The sequence below is a fragment of the Triticum urartu genome, chromosome 1A, assembly GCF_056163025.1.
Source record: "Triticum urartu cultivar PI428250 chromosome 1A, HENAU_Tu73, whole genome shotgun sequence".
Lineage (NCBI taxonomy): Eukaryota > Viridiplantae > Streptophyta > Magnoliopsida > Poales > Poaceae > Triticum > Triticum urartu.
Window position 1 is genome coordinate 201,895,963 of NC_141873.1, and position 20,684 is coordinate 201,916,646.

The 20,684-nt window shown below is 43.7% G+C and overlaps 1 non-coding gene across 1 annotated transcript; it reads left to right on the top strand.

Moving 5' to 3' along the window:
- The first annotated feature begins 1,844 nt into the window (after nt 1-1,844).
- On the top strand, nt 1,845-2,000 carry LOC125533408 (5.8S ribosomal RNA). The gene has a single exon (XR_007294285.2). It is a non-coding gene; the product is annotated as a 5.8S ribosomal RNA (ribosomal RNA).
- The last annotated feature ends 18,684 nt before the right edge of the window (nt 2,001-20,684 follow it).

The following is a 20,684-nucleotide window of genomic DNA, read 5'->3' on the forward strand; positions in this document are numbered from 1 at the left end:
GGGAGTTACTTCTACGTTTGCTTATTATGCATTGCTATGCTAGTAGACGTGGATTGGGTGAGTGAAATCCATGACAGATGTGAGATCGATAATTAATGGTTTATCTAAGGTGGCAACTTAAATACACATCTGGGTGGATTGAGGCACCTGGGTATTCCAGGACATGCCTGTTTTCTTTTGGACGGCCACCCAGACTCAAAGGGATCATGAGATTTTTCAAACTAGAAACTTCCGTGTGCAGCCACAAGCCATTATGGGCTCTGGCATAGTTGATTAAGTTGTGCGAACTCTTACAGGGTAGACTAGCAGATGTAGGGGAAAGTAGGTGTACCGGTCTATCCATCGTAAGGTGCTAGCGCCTCTGAAAGACTGTGTCTCGGTCATCCGTCTTCTCAAACACCATGTAGTGCGAGAAAACAAACGGAGGCAATCGAGTCTTGTGGGGAAAAGTGTGCAAACCTCTACAGAGTGTATAAACTAATCATGATTAGCCGTGTCCCCGGTTATGGACATCTTGAGTATCTAGTAACTAGATTATCATGTGAATCTCAACATGTTACTCTAAAATTAATGTTGTTGGGTTAATGATGATGCTTAATTGGGATTGAGAATGCTGTCAACCATTCTCAATGTTTAACAACCACCATGATAGTAATTAAATTTTATTCCTTTGAAGTAGGGAAAAATTAGCTTTATGCAAAACTGTAACCATAGAGCTTTCCACAGCCAAATATGCATATAGTATAGCTGTTGCATTCCATTACTCTCTATGTGTTACCTTGCCAGCATATTCCATGTGCTGACCTGTTTTTGGGCTGCAACGTTAATGTTGCAGACTTTTCAGACGACGATTAAGGAGTTTTTAGGTCGTGGTTCTATACTCAGTGATGCCGTTGGAGTTGATGGACTCACTTATCTTCCAAGCCTTCCGCTGTTATCGTAATTAGATGGCCTTAAGCCATATTTATTGTAATAAGTTCTCTTTTGAGACACTCGATGTAATAAGTGTGTGATTGCAACTCTGCTATAAATCCTCTGAGTACTATGTGGTGTCAGCATTACTGATCTAGGGATGACACCGGAGCACAGAGATCAGACTGTTTGAGGTCTGGTCGCTACACAATGTGTACACCTTGTCTCTTTTGTTAGCCACATTTCAGGTTAAGCAACGCCGAGGATGGCTTTGTTTTCAAGAAGGGGAGGATGATGAGGACATGGCTACCACAGTTACACCCATATCCCCTGTTGTATGCCCTTAGATGTTCTGGGCCGCACGCGTGCTACACTGATGTATTCAACGAGTATATAGCCTTGGCCGACAGGCCCGGGTAATCTTGGGAAATTTCATCGTGATGGGGATAGATCATTGCAATTGTTGGTCTTGAACGAGGAATGCCTAGTAAGCGTGAGTCATCAGCTCGCGTTGACTACGTCCCTGCCCTTTGTACACACCGCCCGTCGCTCCTACCGATTGAATGGTCCGGTGAAGTGTTCGGATCGCGGCGACGGGGGCGGTTCGCCGCCCCTGACGTCGTGAGAAGTCCATTGAACCTTATCATTTAGAGGAAGGAGAAGTCATAACAAGGTTTCCGTAGGTGAACCTGCGGAAGGATCATTGTCGTGACCCTGACCAAAACAGACCGTGCACGCGTCATCCAATCCGTCGGCGACGACATTGTCCGTCGCTCGGCCAATGCCTCGACCACCTCCCCTCCTCGGAGTGGGTGGGGGATCGGGGTAAAAGAAGCCATGGCGCCGAAGGCATCAAGGAACACTATGCCTAACCCGGGGGCATGGCTAGCTTGCTAGTCATCCCTCGTGTTGCAAAGCTATTTAATCCACACGACTCTCGGCAACGGATATCTCGGCTCTTGCATCGATGAAGAACGTAGCGAAATGCGATACCTGGTGTGAATTGCAGAATCCCGCGAACCATCGAGTCTTTGAACGCAAGTTGCGCCTGAGGCCACTCGGCCGAGGGCACACCTGCCTGGGCGTCACACCAAAGCACGCTCCCAACCCCCTCATCGGGAATCAGGATGCGGCATCTGGTCCCTCGTCTTGCAAGGGGCGGTGGAACAATTGCTAGAGATCGCATATGCCAGTTAAATTACCAGGTACTTTCGTTTCTTGGTAATGTTTCTAGTGTTCATGAGAATATGATGCTGCCTAACTTAGATACATTTGTGTCGCTTGCAATTGAAGGGCCTAGCACACACAAGAAGGATGGACATTGGAGCATGAGCAAGTACGGAGATGAAGGTGCGTGCGAAGAGAACAAGAACGAAGGTTCTAGTGCAGATTTTCGGACTTTGAAGCCACCATGATGACATACGAGAAGATGGACAAAATATACAAGATGGCCTTTCATAAATTTCGTCCATAGCTTATTATTGGTGTTGCGCCACCTTATTTTGGGCCAGGCCCAAGTAATCTATTTTTTAGAGTCCGTTTTGTAGGGGAAACGACTTAGGAGGTGTTTTAGTCCCACCTTGCCAAGGGTGGACAAAATCCCCTCTCTTTTCCCTATAAATATAGCCCTTAAGGCATCATTTAGACTTGGGTTTTATTTAGTTAAAAGTTAGCCATCGCTGCAACTTCGTGTACTTCGTTTGTGTCCAACGACCAGACCAAGACCACTTATGAAACCCCACTTTCATCAATACTTCATCCATATTCGCAATATTCAGATTGCTTAATCATATTCTTGTGTGTTCTTCGATTGCTTGTAGGAATCGACCTTCGTGGTCAGGTTGATCGTGCTCCGGCGTGGTCAATAACCTTTCGGAGTTGGTTTAGCGATTGCTAAGGCGCAACGTCGTGTACGTTTGTAGTCGGATCGTCAAAGTCGTCTCCACCAAATCTATAGTTATCATCTCATCGAAAGATCGGGACCCTCGCCTCTACCATTCTTTGTTCGAGGTAAACCTAAAACAAAGTCCATAGATATATCCTCCCAAGGAACACTAGGTATAGGCAAAGGCATATATAAACCATGAGGATTGAGTCGTGACTTAGCTTTTTGACATGTAGTGCAGCGAGCAACAAAACGCTCAACATCCCGTCTCATCTTTGGCCAAAAGAAATGTGTAGCAAGTATATCCTCTGTCTTCTTGACTCCAAAGTGTCCCATTAATCCTCCTCCATGCGCCTCCTGCAACAACAAAAGACGAACAGAGCTAGCTGGAATGCATAGCTTGTTAGCACGAAACACAAATCCATCGTTAAGAACGAACTTGTTCCAAGTTCTCCCTTCCTTACAATTCTGCAATACATCTTTAAATTCAACATCATGCACAATTTGATCTTTGATGGTCTCCAAACCAAATATTCTAAATTAAAGTTGTGAAAGCACAGTATAACGATGAGACAAAGCATCAGCAATAACATTTTCTTTACCCTTCTTGTGTTTAATGGCATAAGGAAAAGCCTCAATGATTTCAACCCATTTAGCATGTCTACGGTTCAGTTTTGCTTGACTTTTAATGTGTTTCAAAGATTCATCATCAGAATGTATAACAAATTCCTTGGGCCATAAATAATGTTGCCATGTTTCTAAGGTCCGAACAAGAGCATATAATTCTTTGTCATAAGTAGAATAGTTCAGACTAGGCCCACTCAATTTTTCAGAAAAGTATGCAATAGGTTTGCCATCTTGTAATAACACACCTCCTAATCCAATTCCACTAGCATCACATTCAAGCTCAAAGGTCTTATTAAAATTACGAAGTTGGAGTAAAGGAGCATGTGTCAACTTATCTTTCAATACCGTGAAGGCTTCTTCCTGTGCGGTACCCTAAACAAAAGGCACATCCTTCTTTGTAAGCTCATTGAGAGGTGCAGCAATGGTGCTGAAATCTCTCACAAAACGCCTATAGAAACAAGCAAGGCCAAGGAAACTCCTCACTTGTGTGACCTTTTTGGGTTGCGTCCAACTCTCAATAGCTTCAATCTTGGCTTTATGTAACGCCCTCGATGCGGCTATATCTCCCACGTGTCGAAGCACGACTTAGAGGCATAACTGCATTGAAAGCAATGTCGCAAGTGAGGTAATCTTCACACAACCCATGTAATACATAAGGGAAAAGATACATAGTTGGCTTACAATCGCCAATTCACACAATTACATGAATAAAGCATTACATCATCCAGATACAATCAAGGTCCGACTACGGAACCAAAATAAAAGAAGACTACCCCAAGAGCTACACAGATCCCCGATCGACCCCAACTGGGCTCCACTACTGATCGACTAGAACGAAACAACATAAAGGACAAGATCTTCATCAAGCTCCTCCTGAGCTTGGTTGCGTCATCTGCACGGACTCATCGGCACCTGCAAGCTGGTTTTGGAAGTATCTATGAGTCATGGGGACTCAGCAATCTCACACCCTCGCGATCAAGACTATTTAAGCTTATGGGTAAGGTAAAGGTATGAGAAACTACGAGAAGAGAAGGCAAAGCACGGTCGAGAAACTACGATCAAGAAGTGATCCTAGAACAACCTACGTCAAACATAACTCCAACACCGTGTTCACTTCCCGGACTCCGCCAAAAAGAGACCATCACGGTTACACACGCGGTTGATGTATTTTAATTAAGATCAACTTCAGGTTTTCTACAACCGGACGTTAACAAATTCCCATCTGCCCATAACCGCGGGCACGGCCTTCCAAAGTTCAAATCCCTGCAGGGGTGTCCCAACTTAGCCCATCAAAAGCTCTCACGGTCAACGAAGGATATTCCTTCTAGCGGGAAGACCCGATCATGCTCGGAATCCCGGTTACAAGACATCCTCGACAATGGTAAAACAAGTCCACCAACACCGCCCGAATGTGCCGACAAATCCCGACAGGAGCTGCACATATCTCGTTCTCAGGGCACACTCAGATGGGCAGTCCGTACAACTAAAACCAGCCCTCGAGTTTCCCCAAGGTGGCGCTGCAAGGGGCTCTAGTTTGGACCAACACTCAGAGGAGCACTGGCCCAGGGGGGGTTAAAATAAAGATGACCCTTGAGTCTGCAGAACCGAAGGGAAATAAAAGGCTAGGTGTCAAATGGTAAAACCAATGTTGGGAATTGCTGGAGGAGTTTTATTCAAGGCGAACTGTCAAGGGGTTCCCATTATAACCCAACCGCGTAAGGAACGCAAAATCCGGGAACATAACACCGATATGACGGAAACTAGGGCGGCAAGAGTGGAACAAAACACCAGGCATAAGGCCGAGCCTTCCACCCTTTACCAAGTATATAGATGCATTAATTAAATAAGAGATATTGTGATATCCCAACAAAATATCCATGTTCCAACATGGAACAAACTCCAATCTTCACCTGCAACTAACAACGCTATAAGAGGGGCTGAGCAAAGCAGTAACATAGCCAAACAATGGTTTGCTAGGACATGGTGGGTTAGAGGCTTGGTTCAACAATATGGGAGGCATGATAAGCAAGCGGTAGGTATCGCAGCATAGGCATAGCAAAAGAGTGAGCAACTAGCAAGCAAAGATAGAAGTGATTTCGAGGGCATGGTCATCTTGCCTGAGATCCCGCAAGGAAGAAGAACGAGTCCATGAAGAAGACAAACAGACGTAGCCAACGGATCCTCACAAACACGACGTTACCGGATCTAACCCGAAGAAGCAACACCGGAAAGAAGCAAACAACATAGTAAACAACCACCACATAATCATGGCATGATGCACAATCAAGTATGATGCATGTCCGGTTTAATGAAGCATGGCATGGCAAAGTGCACAAACAATACTACAAATTAAGTGGAGCTCAAAATGCATTCAAGTTATTTAGTTTGATCTCGTTTATGTACCCAACAATATTAAATGTTGATTAACATGGCAAGGGGTGAAGCATGAGTGAAAACATAGTTAGGCATTTTAAATGAGGCCGGAAACATCAAACAGCAATTCCGGTATATCCTCATGTGCATTAGCAATTTAAAGCAAACAACAATTTTAAACATCTTAATGTTGTTAACATGATGCGGATGACATGTTCAAGTTTATGCAATTTTTAAGAAAATGTTGACATGATAAGATATGAGGCATTTGTCATCATGGCGGAAACGAAGGGGGGTGCCACGACAACAATTCTGAAAATGATGCCTCGGCAACATAACGGTTCCGGTAGCTCATGGAGATATTGGTGCAAAGGAAGTGTGACGGGAGCATGCAAAAGATGGTGGGGTGATCCCGGTTACCGGGTTCCCACGGGTCGACGACGGTGACAAGGCAAAAGGGGGGCAACATGCACCGACAATTCGAGCACGAAGCAAGCATGAGCATCTCATACATCACACATGCATTCGTTCACGGGCGGTCGTCTCGGGGTTATACCTTCAAAGCGTGCGTTATCGAAGCGGTTCGAGTTCGATGCGGTGTAGGGGAAGTAGATGTTTTCGGGACGTTCGTAGTGGAAGTAGTCGTTCTCGCATGCTCTAGGGTCGACGGTAGAGGTTCTCGCAATCTCGGCGACGGTAGTGGTACATGTTTATCATTGCGCGAGTTTCCGTAGATGTTCGGGGTCACGGCGAGGAATTTGATGCAGCGTTGAACTTGGCGTTCGAGGAATCCCGCGTAGTCGTACACGAGTCATAGTCGAACTTGACGGTTCCGTTACACAGTTCTTCGGAGACGGTAGTTGTTCTCGGTTCATAGACGAACTTGACGGATCCGAGGGCTCCGGCCATCGGGGTACTTGACACAACACCGAGTAGTCATACGTTTTGAAGAGGAACTTGGTGTATCCAAAATGAGCAAGGCAAAAACCCATTGTTCAGTGGTGGTCGCACTTGGCAAAATCCATGAAGGCGTCCTTGCGCGTTCCTGGTTGTCGCGTCTTGGCAAAATGAAGGGGACATTGGTGTCCATTCAACCGGCAGTGGAGGTGCATGAAACCAGCGGCAGAGGACAAGCTGCAGCCGTGGCTCTCAATCGGCAACGACGGCAGGGGAGGACGCCTACGAATCGTGGGTGAAGCTTGGGCGTGGAAGGAGGGAGGCGAGGCAGAGCAGCAGCGCGAGGTGCAGCGAAGTCATGGGGCACGGGACTTGGACGCTGGCTGCAGAGAAGCTCGGGGTAGGGGAAGCAGTCACCATGGGGACCGGGAGGAGCTCAACTCCCCTCTAGCGTTGCAGGCTACTGGTGGAGGAGACACGCGGCGAGGTGGCTCCTGGTCGCCGTAGAGGAAGCAGAGGACGGCGCTCGTCAGAGACGGGGAGGCGGCAGCAAGGCGGCGACATGGAGGCTTGCTGGACGGGCGCGAGGAAGGTGACACGTTTAGGAGTTCCTCTCCCTGGAGCGAGATGGGGCGCGAGCGCCATGGACCGAGAGAGAGGCTGCAGGGGAGAGGAGAGCATCTCCGGTGCTCGGGGTCGAACTCACACGCGAGGGGAGAGGGTAAGGGCTCCTCAAGCAGAGGGGCCGAGGGAGATGGCGATGGCGCGGTCCTAGGAATCGAGAGGGAGATCGAGGAGAGGGAAAGAACTGGATCGGGCATGGGAGGATGAGAGGGAGAGGAGTGGGATCGAGGGAGATGAGGGAGATGAGGGAGTCGGGCTCCCTGGCGGCGCGAGAGAGAGATCGAGGAGAGCGAGGGAGAGGACGAGGTGAGGTTGGTCGGGCCTAGGGTTAGAGAAGCTGGTGGGGCGGCTGGGCCTTGGGCCACTTGTGCGGGTAGCCTAGGTGCAGATGGGCCGTGGGGATAGTGAGCGAGCTGGGTAGGTTGCAGCTGGGCTGGGAGGCCCAGCCGGCTCTTCTCTCTCTCTCCCATCTCCTTCTCTTTACAAAAAAACAAAGAAATAAGAGAAGGGAAAAGAGAGAAGAGAAGGTTAGAGGAAGAATTTGGGACGGGGATAATTTTCACGGACTCAGAAAAATGTGCACAGTCCAGGAAAATAGAAAAGGTCAAGTTTGAAAGATTAAATTCAAATTCCTTTGAACTTAATTCAAAAGGTTTGAACTAGGACATGTTTTTTTCAAAGTGCCCAAAAATGTTGAGAAATTAGGTGGAGGTCCGGAAAATGATGAAAGGACATGTGGCAAAGTTAGAGGCCAAGAGTTGAAATAATAAAAGGCATTGGGATTTTTGCAAGTGTATTAAGGTAATTCCACATAATTGGAATAATTACTATAGCTCTCTAAATATCGAGAGGATAAGTTGTAAAGAGAATCACCATGTGAATTCCCTCGATTTAAATGGATCAAAGATCCATGCCATTTGTTTAGTTGATTTAAGAAAAATAAATGTCATGATGGCATGATGACAATGCACATGATGCAATGATGAATGCAAAGAACCAAACAAATCACACGACGAAACCTGGAAACCCTGGAAGGCATCTGAAGCTCCGGTCTTGGGGCGTCACACTTTATCAACTTCAATTCCCTGTGGAGTAACAACATAGCCAAGAAAAGATACTCGGTTGGTGCAAAAGGTGCACTTCCAAGGTTACCAAACAAATGTGCATCACGTCGAGCATTAAAAATAGCACGTAAATGTTCCTCCAAAGATTTGCTATAATCAATATGTCATCAAAGTAAACTACCACAAATCGTCCGATGAAAGCACGTAAAACTTCGTTCATTAACCTCATGAAAGTACTAGGTGCATTAGTTAACCCAAAAGGCATGACTGACCACTCATATAATCCAAACTTAATTTTAAATGCTGTTTTCCATTCATCTCCCAACTTCATATGAATTTGATGGTATCCACTACGCAAATCAACTTTGGAGAATATTATAGAGCCACTCAATTCATCAAGCATATCATCTTGTGATAGAGGCAAAGGTGTCCCGATGTTTCGATGAGATGGTGGTTATCGTTTTCTGTGGGAGTCGACCTTGATGATCCGACTACGAACGTGCGAGATGTCACGCCTTAGCAGTCGCCAAACCAACTTCCAAGGGTTATTGACCATGCCGGAGCACGATCAAGCTGACCACGAGGGTTTGTTTCCTACAAGCAAACGAAGAACAAGCAACAAACTGAGATTGCAATCTGGATATTGCGAATATAAGATGAAAGCTTTATTGATCAAGGTGGGGTCCTGTGAGGCCTTGGTTTGGTCGCTGAACACAAACGAAGTACGCGAAGTTGCAGCTATGGTGAACTTTTAATCTAAACAAAACCCAAAGCCTAAACGATGCCCTAAGGGCTGTATATATGGAGGAGAGAGGGGGAATTTCGTGGCCCTTGGTGGAGGGGTCCGAAACCAACCCTAACTCTTGTTTCCCCACAGATACGGACTCTAAAAACAGCCTATACTTAAGTACTTCGAAAATACATGGGCCTGGCCCAATAATAAGGTGACGCAGCACCTAAAACAGCCTCTGGACGAAATTTATGAAGTGGCATCTTGTATATTTCGTCCCATGCTTCATGCACTCATTATGGTGGCTTCAAAGTCCTGGAATCATCACTTGTAACTGCGTTCTTGTTCCCCTTGCGCATGCCATCATCTCCATGCTTGAAGTTGCTCCAAGGTTCATCTTTCTTGTCCAAGCTAGGCCCTTCATTTGTAAGCAAAACAAATGTATCAAATTTAGGCAGCATCATATTCTCATGAACATTAGAATCGTTAGAAAGAAACGAAAGTACCTGATAATTCAATTGGCGTGCACGAGCTCTAGTAATTGGTCCAGTATGTATAGCTGCAGGGGCTGTGGGTGTAACAATGGTATTGATGTCCTCATCATCCTCCCCTTCTTGAAATGAAGTCGTCCTCGACGAAAGTTCATCGTCCTCACCCAAATAAGGCTTCAAATCTGCAATGTTAAAAGTGGGACTAACCCCAAAATCTGCAGGCAGCTCAAGTTTTATGCATTATCATTTATTTTCTCTAACACCCTAAAAGTACCATCAGCACATGGCATTAGCTTCGATTTGCGAAAATTAGGAAATCTATCCTTACGCAAATGTAACCAAACAAGCTCTCCAGGTGCAAACACAACATGCTTTCTACCCTTATCTCCAGCAAGTTTATATTTAGCATTCATATGCTCAATATTTTCCTTAGTTAACTCATGCATTTTTAAAATCAATTCAGCACGTTCTTTAGCATCAAAATTAACCTTCTCCGAAGATGGAAGAGGCAACAAATCAATAGGTGCACGAGGTAGGAAACCATACACAATATCAAAAGGGCACATCTTAGTAGTAGAATGCAATGAACGATTATAAGCAAATTCAATATGAGGCAAGCATTCTTCCCACAATTTCTTTTTATTCTTCAAAACAGCCCTAAGCATAGTAGACAATGTTCTATTGACTACTTCAGTTTGTCCATCGGTTTGGGGGTGACAAGTAGTACTAACGCAGTTTAGTCCCCAACTTAGCCCATAAACATCTCCAAAAGTGGTTAAGAAATTTAGTATCACGATCTGAAACAATAGTATTTGGCACACCATGCAAGCGAATAATTTCATGAAAGAGCAAATCAGCAACATTAACAGCATCATCGCTTTTATGACATGGTATAAAGTGTGCCATTTTCAAGAACCTATCCACGACAAAAAATATGCTATCTCTCCCCTTCTTTGTTCGAGGTAAACCTAAAACAAAGTCCATAGATATATCCTCCCAAGGAACACTAGGTACAGGCAAAGGCATATATAAACCATGAGGATTGAGTCGTGACTTAGCTTTTTGACATGTAGTGCAGCGAGCAACAAAAAGCTCAACATCCCGTCTCATCTTTGGCCAAAAGAAATGTGTAGCAAGTATATCCTCCGTCTTCTTGACACCAAAGTGTTCCATTAATCCTCCTCCATGCGCCTCCTGCAACAACAAAAGACGAACGGAGCTAGCTGGAATGCATAGCTTGTTAGCACGACACACAAATCCATCGTTAAGAAAAACTTGTTCCAAGTTCTCACTTCCTTACAATTCTGCAATACATCTTTAAATTCAGCATCATGCACATATTGATCTTTGATGGTCTCCAAACCAAATATTTTAAAGTCAAGTTGTGAAAGCAGAGTATAACGACGAGACAATGCATCAGCAATAACATTTTCTTTACCCTTCTTGTGTTTAATGACATAAGGGGAAGTCTTAATGAATTAAACCCATTTAGCATGTCTACGGTTCAGTTTTGCTTAACTTTTAATGTGTTTCAAAGATTCATGATCAGAATGTATAAAAACTTCCTTGGGCCATAAATAATGTTGCCATGTTTCTAAGGTCCGAACAAGAGCATATAATTCTTTATCATAAGTAGAATAGTTCAGACTAGGCCCACTCGATTTTTCAGAAAAGTATGCAACAGGTATGCCTTCTTGTAATAACACACCTCCTAATCCAATTCCACTAGCATCACATTCAAACTCAAAAGTCTTATTGAAATTAGGAAGTTGGAGTAAAGGAGCATGTGTCAACTTATCTTTCAATACCGTGAAGGCTTCTTCCTGTGCGGTACCCCAAACAAAAGGCACATCCTTCTTTGTAAGCTCGTTGAGAGGTGCAGCAATGGTGCTGAAATCTCTCACAAAACGCTTATAGAAACCAGCGAGGACAAGGAAACTCCTCACTTGTGTGACCGTTTTGGGCTGCGGCCAACTCTCAATAGCTTCAATCTTGGCTTTATCAACTTCAATTCCCTATGGAGTAACAACATAGCCAAGAAAAGATTCTCGGTCGGTGCAACAGGTGCACTTTCCAAGGTTACCAAACAAACGTGCATCACGTAGAGTAATAAAAACAACATGTAAATGTTCCAAATGTTCCTTCCAAGATTTGCTATAAATCAATATGTCATCAAAGTAAACTACCACAAATCATCCAATGAAAGCACGTAAAACTTCGTTCATTAACCTCATGAAAGTACTAGGTGCATTAGTTAACCCAAAAGGCATGACTAACCACTCATATAATCCAAACTTAGTTTTAAATGCTGTTTTCCATTCATCTCCCAATTTCATACGAATTTGATGGTATCCACTACGCAAATCAACTTTGGAGAATATTGTAGAGCCACTCAATTCATCAAGCATATCATCTAGCCTAGGAATAGGATGACGATAACGAATAGTAATATTATTAATGCCTCTACAATCAACGCACATACGCGACGTACCATCCTTTTTCGGCACTAAAATGATAGGAATAGCACAGGGACTAAGGGATTCGCGTATATAACCTTTGTCGAGCAGTTCTTGTACTTGACGCATAATCTCCTTCGTCTCCTTTGGATTGGTACGGTATGGTGCACGGTTGGGTAATGATGCACCGGGAATTAAGTCAATTTGATGCTCAATCCCTCGAATAGGTGGTAATCCTGGTGGCACATCTTGTGGAAAGATGTCAGCGAACTCCTGCAAAATGTTAGTGACAGTAGGAGGCAAAGAGGAAGGCACGTCCTCGAATGAAAATAATGCCTCTTTGCACACAAAAGCATAGCAAACAGATTTGCTAAAATCTAGATCATCAGTATCAGATTTGGTGGCAAGTAAACATGCACTTTTCAATTTAATTTCAGATGCAACACTAGATTGTTTATTATTAGGCTGCGTTTGTTGCTGATAGAGGCAAAGGTGTCCCGATGTTTCGATGGGATGGTGGCTATCGTTTCTGTGGGAGTCGACCTTGACGATCCGACTACGAACGTGCGAGACGTCGCGCCTTAGCAATCGCTAAACTAATTTCCGAGGGTTATTGACCACGCCGGAGCACGATCAACCTGACCACGAGGGTCTGTTTCCTGCGGGCAAACGAGGAACAAGCAAGAAACTGAGATTGCAATCGGGATATTGCGAATATATGATGAAAGCTTTATTGATCAAGGTGGAGTTTTGTGACGTCTTGGTCTGGTCGTTGGACACAAACGAAGTACGCGAAGTTGCAGCTATGGCGAACTTTTAATCTAAACAAAACCCAAAGTCTAAACGACGCCCTAAGGGCTGTATATATGGAGGAAGAGGGGGGAATTTCATGGCCCTTGAGGGTGGGGTCCGAAACCAACCCTAACTCTTGTTTCCCCACACATACGGACTCTAGAAATAGCCTATACTTAAGTATTTCGAAATTACATGGGCCTGGCCCAATAATAAGGTGACGCAGCACCTAGAATAGCCTATGGACGAATATTATGAAGTGGCATCTTGTATATTTCGTCCAAGGCTTCATGCACTCCTTATGGTGGCTTGAAAGTCCTGAAATCATGACTTGTAACTCCGTTCTTGATCCCCTTGCGCATGCCATCAACTCCATGGGTGTTCTTGCTCCAATGTTCATCCTTCTCCAAGCTAGGCCCTTCATTTGTAAGCAAAACAAATGTATCCAATTTAGGCAGCATCATATTCTCATGAACATTAGAATCATTACCAAGAAACGAAAGTACCTGGTAATTTAATTGGCGTGCGTGAGCTCTAGTAATTGGTCCAGTATATGTAACAGTAGGGGATGTGGATGTAACAATGGTATTGATGTCCTCATTATCATCACCTTCTTGAAATGAAGTCGTCCTCGACGGAAGCTCATCTTCCTCACCCAAATAAGGCTTCAAATCTGCAATGTTAAAAGTGGGACTAACCCCAAAATCTGCAAGTAGCTCAAGTTTATATGCACTATCATTTATTTTCTCTAACACCTTAAAAGGACCATCAGCACGTGGCATTAGCTTTGATTTGCAAAAATTAGGAAATCTATCTTTACGCAAATGTAACCAAACAAGATCTCCAGGTGCAACCACAACATGTTTTCTACCCTTATCTCCAGCAAGTTTATATTTAGCGTTCATACGCTCAATGTTTTCCTTAGTTAACTCATGCATTTTTAAAATCAATTCAGAACATTCTTTAGCATCAAAATTAACCTTCTCCAAAGATGGAAGAGGCAACAAATCAATAGGTGCACGAGGTAGGAAACCATACACAATTTCAAAAGGGCACATCTTAGTAGTAGAATGCAATGAACGATTATAAGCAAACTCAATATGAGGCAAGCATTCTTCCCACATTTTCTTATTATTCTTCAAAACAGCCCTAAGTAGAGTAGATAATGTTCTATTGACTACTTCAGTTTGTCCATCAGTTTGGGGGTGACAAGTAGTACTAAAAAGCAGTTTAGTCCCCAACTTAGCCCATAAACATCTCCAAAAGTGGCTAAGAAATTTAGTATCACGATCTGAAACAATAGTATTTGGCACACCATGCAAGCGAATAATTTCACGAAAGAACAAATCAGAAACATTAACAGCATCATCGCTTTTATGACATGGTATAAAGTGTGCCATTTTCGAGAATCTATCCACGACAACAAATATGCTATCCCTCCCATTCTTTGTTCGAGGTAAACCTAAAACAAAGTCCATAGATATATCCTCCCAAGGAACACTAGGTACAGGCAAAGGCATATATAAACCATGAGGATTGAGTCGTGACTTAGCTTCTTGACATGTAGTGCAGCGAGCAACAAAACGCTCAACATCCCATCTCATCTTTGGCCAAAAGAAATGTGTAGCAAGTAGGTCCTCCGTCTTCTTCACGCCAAGGTGTCCCATTAGTCCTCCTCCATGCGCCTCCTGCAACAACAAAAGACAAACGGAGCTAGCTGGAATGCATAGCTTGTTAGAACGAAACACAAATCCATAATTAACAACGAACTTGTTCCATGTTCTACCTTCTTTACAATTCTGCAATACATCTTGAAATTCAGCATCATGCATATATTGATCTATGATGGTCTCCAAACCAAATATTTTAAAGTCAAGTTGTGAAAGCATAGTATAACGACGAGACAATGCATCAGCAATAACATTTTCTTTACCCTTCTTGTGTTTAATGACATAAGGGAAAGTCTCAATGAATTCAACCCATTTAGCATGTCTACGGTTCAGTTTTGCTTGACTTTTAATGTGTTTCAAAGATTCATGATCAGAATGTATAACAAATTCCTTGGGCCATAAATAATGTTGCCATGTTTCTAAAGTCCGAACAAGAGCATATAATTCTTTATCATAAGTAGAATTGTTCAGACTAGGCCCACTCAATTTTTCAGAAAAGTATGCAACAGGTTTGCCATCTTGTAATAACACACCTCCTAATCCAATTCCACTAGCATCACATTCAACCTCAAAAGTCTTATTAAAATCAGGAAGTTGGAGTAAAGGAGCATGTGTCAACTTATCTTTCCATACCGTGAAGGCTTCTTCCTGTGTGGTACCCCAAACAAAAGGCACATCCTTCTTTGTAAGCTCGTTGAGAGGTGCAGCAATGGTGCTGAAATCTCTCACAAAACGCCTATAGAAACCAGCGAGGCCAAGGAAACTCCTCACTTGTGTGACCGTTTTGGGCTGCGGCCAACTCTCAATAGCTTCAATCTTGGCTTTATCAACTTCAATTCCCTGTGGAGTAACAACATAGCCAAGAAAAGATACTCGGTCGGTGCAAAAGGTGCACTTCCCAAGGTTACCAAACAAACGTGCATCACGTAGAGCGATAAAAACAACACGTAAATGTTCCAAATGTTCTTCCAAAGATTTGCTATAAATCAGTATATCATCAAAATAGACTACCACAAATCGTCCAATGAAAGCACGTAAAACTTCGTTCATTAGTCTCATAAAAGTACTAGGCGCATTAGTTAACACAAAAGGCATGACTAACCACTCATATAAACCAAACTTAGTTTTAAATGCTATTTTCCATTCATCTCCCAATTTCATACGAATTTGATGGTATCCACTACGAAAATCAACTTTGGAGAATATTGTAGAGCCACTCAATTCATCAAGCATATCATCAAGCCTAGGAATAGGATGACGATAACGAATAGTAATATTATTAATGCCTCTACAATCAACACACATACGCGACGTACCATCCTTTTTAGGCACTAGTATAATAGGAACAACACAAGGACTAAGAGATTCGCGTATATAACCTTTGTCGAGTAGCTCCTGTACTTGACGCATAATCTCCTTCGTCCCCTCTGGATTGGTACGGTATGGTGCACGGTTGGGTAGTGAAGCACCAGGAATTAAGTCAATTTGATGCGCAATCCCTCGAATAGGTGGTAATCCCGGTGGCACGTCTTGTTGAAAGACGTCAGCGAACTCCTGCAAAATGTTAGTGACAGCAGGGGGCAAAGAGGAAGGCACGTCCTCGAATGAAAATAATGCCTCTTTGCACACAAAAGCATAGCAAACAGATTTGCTAAAATCTAGCTCATCAATATCAGATTTGGTGGCAAGTAAACATCCACTTTTCAATTTAATTTCAGAAACAACAGTAGATGGTTTATTATTAGGCTTCATTTGGTGCTCAAATTGTTTTGCCACAATTTGATTTTCACTCTTATTTGTCTCCTGTTTTGCTTTATTAGCTCTATTAATATCATCTTTCAAAATGGAATCAGGAGTCTTAGGAAGCAAAGTAATATTTTTATCGTTATGAACAAGAGTATACTGATTGTTTCTGCCATGGTGTACAGAATTTTTATCAAATTGCCACGGTCTACCAAGTAATAAGGAACATGCTTGCATAGGTACCACATCACAATCAACATAATCAACATATGTAGAGATACTAAAATGCACACGAACAGTACGTGTTACCTTAACCTTGCCGCTGTTGTTAAACCATTGGATGTAGTAAGGATGTGGATGTGGTCTTGTGGTGAGAGATAGCTTCTCCACCATCTCCATGCTAGCCAAGTTGTTGCAACTCCCTCCATCTATGATCACGCGAACAGAACGTTCCTTCACAACTACCTTGGTATGGAACAAATTATGCCTCTGATTTTGCTCAGCTTGTGTAACATGCACACTCAAAACACGTTGAGCAACTAAACATTCATACCTGTCAGCATCTTCAGGAGCCATGTATTGCGTCTCATGATCAGAATCGTCTCCACCGTGTTCGTCACGTGTAATAAGAGCCAAAGTCTCCTCATCATAGTCACTAGCGGACTCATACCCACCATCCTCAGTAACAATCATCACATGCGTAGATGGGCATTCTCTCGCATAATGACCTCCACCCTTGCAACGTCGACAACTAATATCATGTGTTTTCCCTGTTGATGCCATGGATGAAGAAGAGCTCTTTGCAGGCCCAGAAGGTGTGCTCTTGGCACATAGTGGTGATTGTGCCTGCTTTATTGCATCACGGTTGGAGGTGGCAGCCGACGGAGGTGCCGGTGTAGCAGAACGTGTCGAAGTAGATGATGCACGTGGTGTCCAGGATGAAGGTCGACCTGCAGAAAAGTTAGTGCGCGCCAATGCCTGTCGATCCTGCACTTCACGTTCAGCTTTACAAGAAAGATGGAATAAACGAGTGATATTAGTATACTCCTTATACTCTAGAATGGTCTGAATCTCTCTATTTAATCCACCCATAAAACGTGCAAGCATAGATTCATTCTCCTCAACAATACCACATCTAATCATGCCAGTTTGCAATTCCTGATAATATTCTTCTACAGAATTTTTTCCTTGTCTTAATCGCTTCAATTTTTGAAGTAATTCATGTTGATAATATGGTGGAACCCAACGAGTACGCATAACAGTTTTCAAAGCAGCCCAAGTAGCTGGAATAGGATATAATCTACAATGCTCAGACCACCAAACACATGCAAAACTAGTGAATGCACAAACAGTAGCAAGAACACGTCTCTCCTCGGGATGTTGTAAACATGTAAGTCGTTGTTCAGTTTCTAACTCCCAAGTAAGATATATATCAGGAACATATCTACCCTCAAATGGTGGAATATTCAATTTTAGTTTAGGGAGATGGTCATGATCTCGTACCTGAGGGTGAGCCCTACCATTGCCATTATTTGCATGTGGATGACTTGGTGGTTGTTGTGCTGGTGGTGGCACGTAGTTTTGATTTTGATCAACCTCATCCTCGTAATCTCCCACATAATCCTCCTCCTCCACATCAGCAGTAGGAGCCACAGAAGTATCAACAGCAGCACCAGCAGTTTGGCCCGGCTGAAGAGGGACACGGCTCGCTCGGCGGAGGGTTGTTTCCCGACGTGGAGGTAGTCGGTGTTGTTGCTGTTGTTGCAGAGGTGCGGCAGGAGCAGCCGGTGGTGGCGGTGGAAAACGCGAAAGCAATTCAGCAAACTTGTTATCGAGCTTTGTTTCAAACGTCTTCTCCATGCCATCTATCTTCTCCATGGCCTCTTCAAATCTGTTTAGCACATCTTGCACCTGTCCACTCATCATTTGCTGAAACTTATCATGAAGCTCCTTGTTCGTCAAGTTCTCCCAGTCAGTCTCGTCGGCTTGTGATCCTGGCATGGTTAGCAGCAATAGAAACACACAAGAATATGATCCTACAAACTACTAACAAGTAGTGGTGGTGGCGGGTGTCACAAACCCGTCAAGCAAATCTCAAATTCTTACCAGTTCTTACCCAGCAGCAGGCGGTGATCGACAACCGTCATAGTCAAAACTCTCAAAGCTTGGATAGAGCGATTACCAGGGAGAGTCAAACGCACGGCGTAGATGTATGCGGAGCTCGGAAGGCTTATAATATGGTAGCAAGAAGGGTCAGCAATAATCAATTCAGAGATGCAAAGTTGAATAAACGCTCAACGACGGGTCTGTGCTGGTCCTAGGCTAGACCGTGCTAGAGACGCGAGCCTAGAACACTAACAAAATCACGGCGCTGCACGTAAACAAGGGAAAAGCACACTCTGGAAATTTGTTTTTCGCTCCTTTTTTTGCGCTCCTTTTTTTTGCGCTCCTCTTTTTTTTGTGAAAAATCACTATAATGGAGAGTGTCTCAAAACTCTTCCCTCGTCAAACTGATAGGATGGGCACGAAATTTTTTTTTCGACTTTTTTTTCTTCCGGAAATCAGGGCAGTGATGACGAAAAAGTGCGACAAAAAATCACTATGATGGCACGTGGCTCAAAAGACTCAGAAAAGCCTAAAAATAGGATAGGGAAAAAATATTTTTGGTCGCCGAAATTTTGGCCTAAAAACTGCCCGGGGGTCGCCGAAATTTTGGCCTAAAAACTGCCCGGGGTCTCTTTTTTTTTCGAGACCTACGCAGGCAAGGAAACACGAATCGGAATTTAGATTGATTTAAAAAACAAACCAAATTTGAGAAGAACTCGGATTGGTGGTGGATATATGGTTGTGGTATATGGCAGCGGTGGTGGTATATGGTAGCAGTGGTGGTATATGGATACAGATTGGTGGTGGTATATGGATACGCAGTGGTGGTGGTATATGGATACAGATTCAGAGCTGTGGAGGATAAGCAATGGTGGTAGATGGCAAGGCGATGATGATGGTGCGGCGTCGGCGTGACAACTTATGACCAGAACTCAAAACTCTGAAAGACTAAACTCTAAGACCAGCAACTTGAGACGACGATGCAGCTGCAAATTCAACAACGCAAAAACCCTAAAAAGATTATGCAAAGGCTCAGATTGGTTCGGATATGATGAACTAACCCTAATTTTTTTGTGGCTTTTTCGTGGACTGTAGGCATGAAGAACAGACTCGATCTAATCTACGAAAAACTGTAAAATCTCACAGAGCAACCTGGAAATCTGATACCACTTGATAGAGGCAAAGGTGTCCCGATGTTTCGATGAGATGGTGGCTATCATTTCTGTGGGAGTCAACCTTGACGATCCGACTACGAACGTGCGAGACGTCGCGCCTTAGCAATCGCTAAACCAACTTCCGAGGGGTTATTGACCACGCCGGAGCACGATCAACCTGACCACGAGGGTCTGTTTCCTGCAAGCAAACAAAGAACAAGCAAGAAACTGAGATTGCAATCTGGATAATGCGAATATAGGATGAAAGCTTTATTGATTAAGGTGGGGTTCTGTGACATCTTGGTCTGGTCGTTGGACACAAACGAAGTACGAGAGGTTGCAACTATGGCGAACTTTTAATCTAAACAAAACCCAAAGTCTAAACGACGCCCTAAGGGCTGTATATATGGAGGAAGAGGGGGGAATTTCGTGGCCCTTGAGGGTGGGGTCCGAAACCAACCCTAACTCTTGTTTCCCCACACATAAGGACTCTAAAAATAGCCTATACTTAAGTATTTCGAAATTACATGGGCCTGGCCCAATAATAAGGTGACACAGCACCTAGAATAGCCTATGGACGAATATTATGAAGTGGCATCTTGCATATTTCGTCCAAGGCTTCATGCACTCCTTATGGTGGCTTCAAAGTCCTGAAATCATGACTTGTAACTCCGTTCTTGATCCCCTTGCGCATGCCATCAACTCCATGCGTGTTCTTGCTCCAATGTTCATCCTTCTCCAAGCTAGGCCCTTCATTTGTAAGCAAAACAAATGTATCCAATTTAGGCAGCATCATATTCTCATGAACATTAGAATCATTACCAAGAAACGAAAGTTCCTGGTAATTTAATTGGCGTGCGCGAGCTGTAGTAATTGGTCCAGTATATGTAACAGTAGGGGATGTGGATGTAACAATGGTATTGATGTCCTCATCAGTTGCTCAAATTCTTTTGCCACAATCTGATTTTGATAGAGGCAAGGGTCCCGATCTTTCGATAAGATGATAACTATCGATTTGGTGAAGACGACTTTGACGATCCGACTACAAACGTGCACGACGTTGCGCCTTAGCAACCGCTAAACCAATCTCGTGAGGTTACTGACGATGCTGGAGCACGGTCAGCCTGACCACGAAGGTTACTGCCTTGTTTTAATTACTA